The sequence below is a fragment of the Arachis ipaensis genome, chromosome B02 (assembly GCF_000816755.2).
Source record: "Arachis ipaensis cultivar K30076 chromosome B02, Araip1.1, whole genome shotgun sequence".
Lineage (NCBI taxonomy): Eukaryota > Viridiplantae > Streptophyta > Magnoliopsida > Fabales > Fabaceae > Arachis > Arachis ipaensis.
Window position 1 is genome coordinate 102726735 of NC_029786.2, and position 8635 is coordinate 102735369.

General features: G+C 33.2%; 1 long non-coding RNA gene and 1 pseudogene across 1 annotated transcript; one reads left to right on the forward strand and one right to left on the reverse strand.

The window, feature by feature from the left end:
• On the reverse strand, positions 2716 to 5547 carry LOC110269072. The gene is made up of 2 exons (XR_002358064.1): positions 5071 to 5547; positions 2716 to 4957 (listed from the first exon to the last, which is right to left on the reverse strand). It is a non-coding gene; the product is annotated as an uncharacterized LOC110269072 (long non-coding RNA).
• On the forward strand, positions 5580 to 7086 carry LOC107627914 (annotated as a pseudogene).

Genomic DNA, 8635 nt, shown 5'->3' on the forward strand with positions numbered 1-8635 from the left:
CCCTACCCAGTACTCACACACACATCTTATACTCTCTTTTTCACCAAGAGAGATTCAAACTCGTGGCAATTTTAGGAGGCAAATGTGATTGCCATTAGGATAGTTATTGTATATCAAAATATACTTCCGTGCTAATTTTAACACAAGATGCTAATTCGGATAATTATTTTTACTGATTAAAACATGCATACCATTTTAACATAAAGTTCTATGCACAATATAGTCATGCTTCAATTCTTCAGGTTGGTGGAGATCAGTTCTCACTCCCCCTCTGCTATAAATCTTGCCAAATTACCAATTTAACAAGTTTTAAAATTTTCAACTTTTATTTTTTAAATAGAACATTTTTTTATTGGCAATTTTGTCTCAAAAACTAAATCCAAACATTTCCCCTACCTCTAACTAAAATAAATAAATTAAAAGAACAGGTAAAGTATTAAATTAGTCCTCTACGTTTGGGAGTAATCCTGTTTTGGTTCTTAAGGTTTAAAGTGTTATATTTGAATCCAAAAAAGTTTCATTTATTTTCAATGTAGTCCTATCGTAAGGTCAAAGTTAAATAATTAACGAAATGTCCTATATAACAGCAAGGTCGATAATCTAGAGAAGAAGTACAAGTTCCAGAGATACAAAATCAACCGTAGATTCCTCAATACATTTATTTATCATTCTCTTTAGTTCTATAGAAAATATTTCATATAAATTGTAAGAAAAATGATAAATAAATGTATTGATGCATTCGCGGTTGATTTTGTGTCTTTGGAGCTTGTACTTGTTCTTCAGATTATTGACTTTGTTCTTCATGTAAAACATTTCGTTAATTATTTAACTTTCGTTAATTATTTAACTTTAACCTCACGCTGGAACTACATTGAAGCTAAATGAAACTTTTTTGAATTCAAATTGGACACTCTAAACCTTAAAGACTAATACAGAATTACGCTCAAATGTAAGAAACCAATATAATACTCTAGCCTAAAAATTTTTTTGTAGCTATCAACCGAAAAAGAAATAAGGAAATCTAGAGCTACACGTTTATCCAATTTTTTTTTTTCACAAATTCCATAGCAACTTTTGCACTGAAAAAATCATGCTAAAGTAACTTTTTGAACAATGAGATGAAAGGAAGGAACATAGAAAATTTTGGGTTGCAAATGAGAAACGAATGTACATAATACTTGTTTACACGGTTATGGACTTGTAATAAACCATATCAAAGATATTAATTTAGATACTCCATAACTAACGGGTAAAGTCTAAATTTTAAATCTAATTGCAGAATTATATTAATTTTTTTTTTTTACAATTGACAACCACACTTTTAAAAATATTTTATAATAGTAGTATCCATGATTTTTATATTATTTGAATTACATTAGAATTGTTATAATAGGATTAAAATTAATTTAGACAACTTATATAATATTAATCTATCTATTATAACCTTGTTAACATTTCATTATATATTTTCTTAGTTTAACAAAGAATTTATCCAAAAGGTGTCACCAAAGGCATCTGTTGATAAGTTTATTATTTTGCCACAAATGTAATGTTTTATTATTGTGTTATAATAAACAATTTATGAATAACAATAATGCAACTATTATTTTTAAAAAATGCATTTAAAAATTCAACTGGATGCATGTATTTACCGACTACGGTTAATTAATTAAAATGAACAATAAAAAAAGACAAACTTAAAAATAAATTCCTTTATACATAGTTATTCTCCCTGCTATACACGCATTATTAGTTATATAACATTTATTAATTAATAAAAATATTTTAGTTATTATATTTACCTTAATTATACACAGATGTCTCCAAACAATATTATATGAGACTTGTTATATATACAAATTTTTTTGGCATATAAATCTATATAAGTTAACTCAAATTCAATTAAAAAAAGTCTTCAATTTAGAAAGCGTGTAAACGCGCTTTCTCAACCTTGAATAGTGCGAAATGACAAACGGTTCTTTTTCAACGTTTGTATTTCATGTTCTTCTTTCTCCTTCTCCTCCTTCTTCTTCTCCTTCTTCTTTGCATTTTTTTTCCTTTTTTCTTCGCATTCCTTCTTCTTTTTCTTTGCGTGTTTCATCCTCATCGTAGTTCTTTTTATTGTTGTTATTGTTGCTGCAATTTTTTTCTCCTCCTCTTTCTATTGATTTTACAACATTATGTATTTTTTTCTTCTTTGTTTGATTTTTTCTCCCAAGAAGCATTATAAGAAAAAAAAATAAGAAGATAGGGAAGAAGAAGTAGTAGAAGATTAGGAGGAGGAAGAAAAAGAGTTTTGAATTATGGAGAACTTATTAGAATAAAAATACACCCAAAATTCTTAAAATACACACAAATATCTTTCTGTCACAGCCAAATATCTTCCTGTTACATCCAAATTTGCTGCAAACACAGAAAAATATTTCCTACTTCCAAGTAATTTTGTAGCATTATGGTTCCCAGTAAGGCGATACCGTGAAAACACGTCTCTCTCGTGAAGCCTAGAGTTCCGGCTCTATCGTAACAACTCGCTTGCTACGTCTCTCGGCTACTTCCATATCACGTCTCTGACATAACTCTATCTTGACATCTTCCGTTGGGGTTAATGCCGCTCCTTATACTATTCTCTATGGCTATTGTTCCTAGTTTTATTATCTTAATCTAAGCTTTGTAGAACTTGTGATTATACAACTTTAAATACAAACAGGAATCAGAGAATAAAAAATTAACAAGAAGCAGATAGCAAGTAGCAGAAAGAATGAACAGTAAACAATCACAATCAAATGCGCAAACAATTTATGATGCATGCTTGTTCCTAGCACAGGCTATGAGCTCATGCGTCGGTTGTCTACCCGCAACCCGACGTTACTCGGGGCGAACTCCAAATATAGTCTCTTTACCGTGTCAATTAGGCACAATTATCATCATGGGCAAACTCATATCAATTAGGATATCTTGGCATCACGATAAGAGACAAGCTATCAATTAGGCTAACATTCCCGGATTAGCAATCTCGGTCTATCAGTTAGACGAACAGTTTCGCATTAGTAATTTGGCACAAGTCTCATTCAACATACATTATGCTATCAGTTAGGCGGACATTCTCGCATTAGCAACCTTAGGCTATCCGTTAGGCGATCACTTCCGCATTAGCAATTTGGCACAAAGGCCCATTCAAACAAACAGTTCTCAAGAATCGTTATCCTTTCATAGTTTCTCATTTTCTTTCTTTTCATCATGCCTCCGCATCACCTTATAAATACGCATACCTCTGCATCACCATGATACTAAACATACCTCCGTATCACCATGTTACTAAGCATACTTCTGCATCACCTTTTAACTTTAAACCTTCCTAGGGACAACTTGCATTCTTATTTATTTTCTTGACTTGTCTAGCTTATTACCTTTTTGGACAACCAATCTTCTATTTAATAATTAATATAACAAACGGACTTAGATTTGCGCAAACTTTATGTCCACGCGTTCGTATTGAACTCAAATTTCTAAAGAACTATGAATCGTATTTTTCTGGGAAGCTTAATGCTAGATATTGAAAAAAAACCGAGACTCTTATTCTAGATTCTTGGAACAGCACCTTGCTGTCTTGTTATGTGGTTTTATGTTGAGAAAGCTTATGCACGGACTATCTCTCTTAGTAAGTTCATTCTAGAGATCCTAATCTTTAATTTGAATTAGATTTTACTGCATTTGGATTAGAATTGAATTTGATAACAAACTTTGAAAATCTGTTGCTGCACTCATAAAAATTCAGGAAAACAGCAGGCAGCTCTGTTTTCGTAAATTCCATAGTAAATTCAATTCTAATCTGTTGCTTCTATATTTTGGTGAAGATACACTCAACATCCATAAGTTTCAGAACAAACAAGTTTCAGTTTCATATCACTTCATTTGATTAATTAATTCTCATTTGGAAGTGATGCCTTGTTTTCATAAATCAGTTCAGAATTTCCAGCAAGCAATCCAACTTCCAAGTGACTTAATTAAGTCTACAAAATAGATATGAACATGAAATTTGTACTCAATTAAAGTTAAGATACAGATCTTCAAAACCCTTTTAGTAGCAACTTAAAATGTTAAGTAAAACAAAAGTTCCAGTGGTTTGAAATTGATATTGCAGAACTAGAAAACCAGAAAAATTCTGCAGCAGCTTCTGTTTTCAAAAATTCATATCTTTTAAACCACTTAGCCAAATTCCTTGAAATTTTTATGAAATATTCAAGACACACCGGTATTTCAAAGAAAAATAATTTCATCCAAAACGGTGGTCCGGACTGCTCCCAGCATTTATTTTAAGCCACCGCCAAATATGCAGAAATTCTGCATCAAGTAACTTAACAACCTCACCTACCAAGTTTTATATCTAAGCTTATCACTCTTCTAAAACCATAATTCTATCTTTCTTTTAACTAATTAAAGAGTGATTAGCAGATCCCCAAAAATCCAGAGCCAATATTTCTCAAGTTTTCAAGTGCTTATACACTAATGAACATTTATTTTTCTGCATCACGTTAAAACAGAATTTTCCCAAGCACTTGTCATCATTTAATCACATAAGTTATCATTCATCATCATTCAACTAGATTTAGTTACAATAGAACCCATTTCAAGCACAGCAGCTCATACTACCAACTAATTCATTCACAAAACATAGCCTTTAGCCTTCAAAGAAATTCTGCACATAGCAACATAAAACCTTAAGTAACATCAGACCCACAAGTCACTAACAGCACCATCAATCAATCACAAACATATCCTTCTAAACATCCTAACCCTTACCTCTTTTGAAGTTCAAAATTCTGTTTGTGCTTTTTTCTTGAATTAGAAACCCTAACCACACGAAATTGAAGCTTCGGTCACTCCCCTTACGAACAAATGGCCGATTCAAGCTTGAGCAAGAGAAGAGTTCTCACTCCTCCTTTACTTATGGTTACAACTGTTCTAGCAGAAATTGAAATTAGAATGGCAGAAATGGAACAAGGGGAAATAATAGGATTTCTTTCTTTGAATTTGAAGAAGAAGAAGAGAAAGAGAGTTGCTGGTTCTCACCCAGCGAGGATGCTTCAAAGATTCAGAATGATGAGGAATGCAGTTTATCTTCTTGCTGCGGATAGCTCCTTCCTTCTCCCTCAGCTTCATTTCGTTCTTTTCTCTGTTCTTTCCTCCGTTTGTGTGTGTTTTAATTTTGAAGAGGATGAAGAGCACTGGGTTTATTAGATAGAAGAAGAGGAGGTGGGATGAGGCGGTGCAGAGGCTTCGTTGGTATCTTTTCAATAAGACACATAAGGATGAGCATTTAATGGAAGAAGTAACCAAGAGGTGGAACTGGAGTAAATTCCCAAAATGGTCCTCAAATTGAGCTCGTGTACTAATGTTACTCTTGACTTTTACAATACTCTAATTGCACCTTTTAAATTGAGCTTCGTGCAAAATTTTGGTCCTTCCACCTATTTTCAACATGACTCAGCAGCCAGAGCGCTGAGCTGACGGTTTGTGGTCCACGTAGACAGTCTTAAACGACGCCGTTTTGTCTGGAGGATACTTCCATTGCTTGTTAAGAAGAGGACGGTACTACCTACCGCAAGGTTTCTTCTTCTACTTCTCTTTCTCTCAAATCTACTTGCTCTTTCTTGCTTGCTTTGTTGATCCACTTTCTAATCTTGCTAAAAAGTTCTAGATCAGGTGTCATTGTGATAGTTCTAGATGATTGATTATGTTCCGTTAGTTTTACCCTAGAAATCTTGATTGAGATCTGTGTTTTGATGACAGGGATGCAAGAGGCCGCAAGGTGAGATTGGAGGAACTCCAGCGAACATGAGTGGTTGTTCTTCACTACAGCCAGGCCCAGTCATCAGCGTTCCCAAGCCCTGTTCCTTTCTACCATGCTAGCCCAACTTCCTCATCATTCCCCAGCCCCTCTCGCATTGATCCCAACCTTCAAAACCCCTCTTCATTCCTCCTACCATTTATTCATAACATCACCTCCATCCCCACAAACCTTCCTCCTCTTAGAGTATCCAATAGTGTCCCTGTTACCCCTCTTCTTTCTTCCCCAACCTCCAGGGGTTCTAAAAGGAAGGCGGATTTCGAATCCCTCTCCAATGTCTTTTCTCTTAATTCGTTCCGCCATCCTCTCTTCGCGGTATCCGCCCCATCCAGCCCCTCCTGCCGCCACCAATTGGCTACTTCCACCATTCCTGAGTGTGATGAATCTGATGCTTCTACTGTGGATTCCGATCGCTGGGTTAGTTTTCAGACAACGACTACCTCGGCTGCTCCTCCATCGCCTACCTTTAACCTTGTGAAACCAGCAATGTAGCAAATCACTCCCCATGGTTCCATGGAAATGAATGAAGGCATGCAATGGGGCCAGGCTGCAGAGAGAGGAAGACCATCAAATTTTGACTTTGAGAATAGTAGAGTGAAGCCATGGGAGGGTGAGAGGATACATGAGGTGGGAGTGGATGAGTTGAAACTTACTCTAGGTTGTGGAAAGGCTTGATGTTGAAAATAATGTTTAGAGCTACCTCCAAGTAAAACGGCGTCGTTTAAGCTGCCTACGTGGACCACAAACCGTCAGCTCAGCGCTCCGGCTGCTGAGTCACGCCGAAAATGGGTGGAAGGACCAGGATTTCGCACGAAGCTCAATCTGAAGGGTGCAATTAGAGCATTTTAAAAATCAGGGATAATATTGATGCACGGGCTCAATCTGAGGGACCATTTTGGGGATTTACTCGATGGAACTGAGGTTGGGGTTCCTTCTCAAGTTCGGTCATCAGAGTAGGACTGGTAATATATACCCTATCCGCAGATATCTAACTCGGACCAACTTGTTTGGGTAGAGTTGTCTACCCTATCCGTTGCGAATAGGGTAGGGTAGGGTACAAATTTGCCTGCGGATAGGGTAGGGTACGAGTTTAGGGTATACCCTATTTTACCTTATCAGCACCTCTAATATATATATATATGTAGTGAAGAAAGTGAGTCTTGTACTCACAATCTTCCTCTTATAAACAATTGAAATAATCACTAAACTAGTTGATGATCATATTATTTGTAATTTTATGTTGGATTTCTTTAAGATTTTATTGTTTTTAATTTTAATTTGAACTTAGTTTTTTATTTTCTATTTTATTAATATATATAAAATTTGGAATGGTTGAATTTTATATTTGTTTGAAATTTTTTGTTTCTGCAGGTAGAATAGGGTTTAGAACTTTAGGGTGCGGGTAAGGTTAGAATTGAGAGATTCTCAACCCGCGAGTAGGATAGTTAGGGTAGAGTCTAAAATCTACCATACCCTACCCATTGCCAGCCCTACATCAAAGGAATAAGGAATAAGAAAAAATTAAGGCTAATCATAGTTAAGTTCTCTTGATTGATGGGATTTTGATTCTGGTTCGGCTGAAAAAAAAAAAAAAAGAAAGCGGTTTAATGCGTGTTGGTTCATAGTTAACTAAACTTAATTATATATCTATATTGTTCTTTAATTAATTCTAATGAATAATTAAAGATATATTATTTTGTGATGTTTGATAGAAAAATATAGTGAAAGAAAAAAGAAAACGGTGACTTTATAATGGAGGAGAAACTGGTTTGATTATGAAAGGATGGAGTTTGTTTGGTACGATTTTTAGTTTAGAACATATTTTTATCTCTTACGGTATATCTATTCTTTTCACTTATCAAGTTTAAATCCATCTTATTATTTTATAATGAAGTAATTCTCAAATATTTATCGAATTTTCTTATCATATAATTTTTTAGAATAATCCTATAAAAAATCAAGGTGTTATAATATCTTGACTCTTGAAAGTGTAAGAATATAGAAAGGATATCGTGTAATTATTCCGAATATAGTAGAATTTTTGTCAAAGTTTAATCCATAATTTTTATCTGATTTTGGAGTTCTCTACGTTAATTATCGGTGCAAGTTACTATTTATGCAATAATGTCCGTATAGTACTATTTACGTATATTGTATAGTACTATTTATTGAGAAGTATATATGCACTTTTATTATTGTCTGAAACAAAAGAGTATTGTATTCTCTATTTTTTAAGTAAATAAAAGTGATTGTTATTGACCTATTGTCAGGCACACAGACCTCTGGTAACAAAAATGAGGGGACATTTGTCCCATTGTATTTTTAATTTTTTTTAAAAAATAGTTATATATAATATACTCTCATTTGTCGCTCTTTTATTCCCTTAGACTATTTTCTTATTTTTATGTTTTTAACCTTCTTTTTCTATTTCTTATCTAGTGGTCATATTCTCTTCATCAAAAGGTAAATTTTAAATTATCTTTTTTTTATATAGCTCTCCATAACTCTATGTATCTTCTAATTTTATTGTTTCTCTTTTTAATATTTTTAATTATAAATTTTAATTCAAACAATTATAATTTATGTATTAATCTAATTTTTTATTTTCTTTATGACTTTATATATTTTATTTTAATCTCAATTTATTCATCCTTACTATTTTTTTTATTTTTTGTTCTATTATATGTACCTATATTACATATAAAATTTTAAAATGAATTGATTAATTTACTAATTTAAAATATATTTTTTATTTTTAAAAATAATAATAAAAAATATTTCAATATT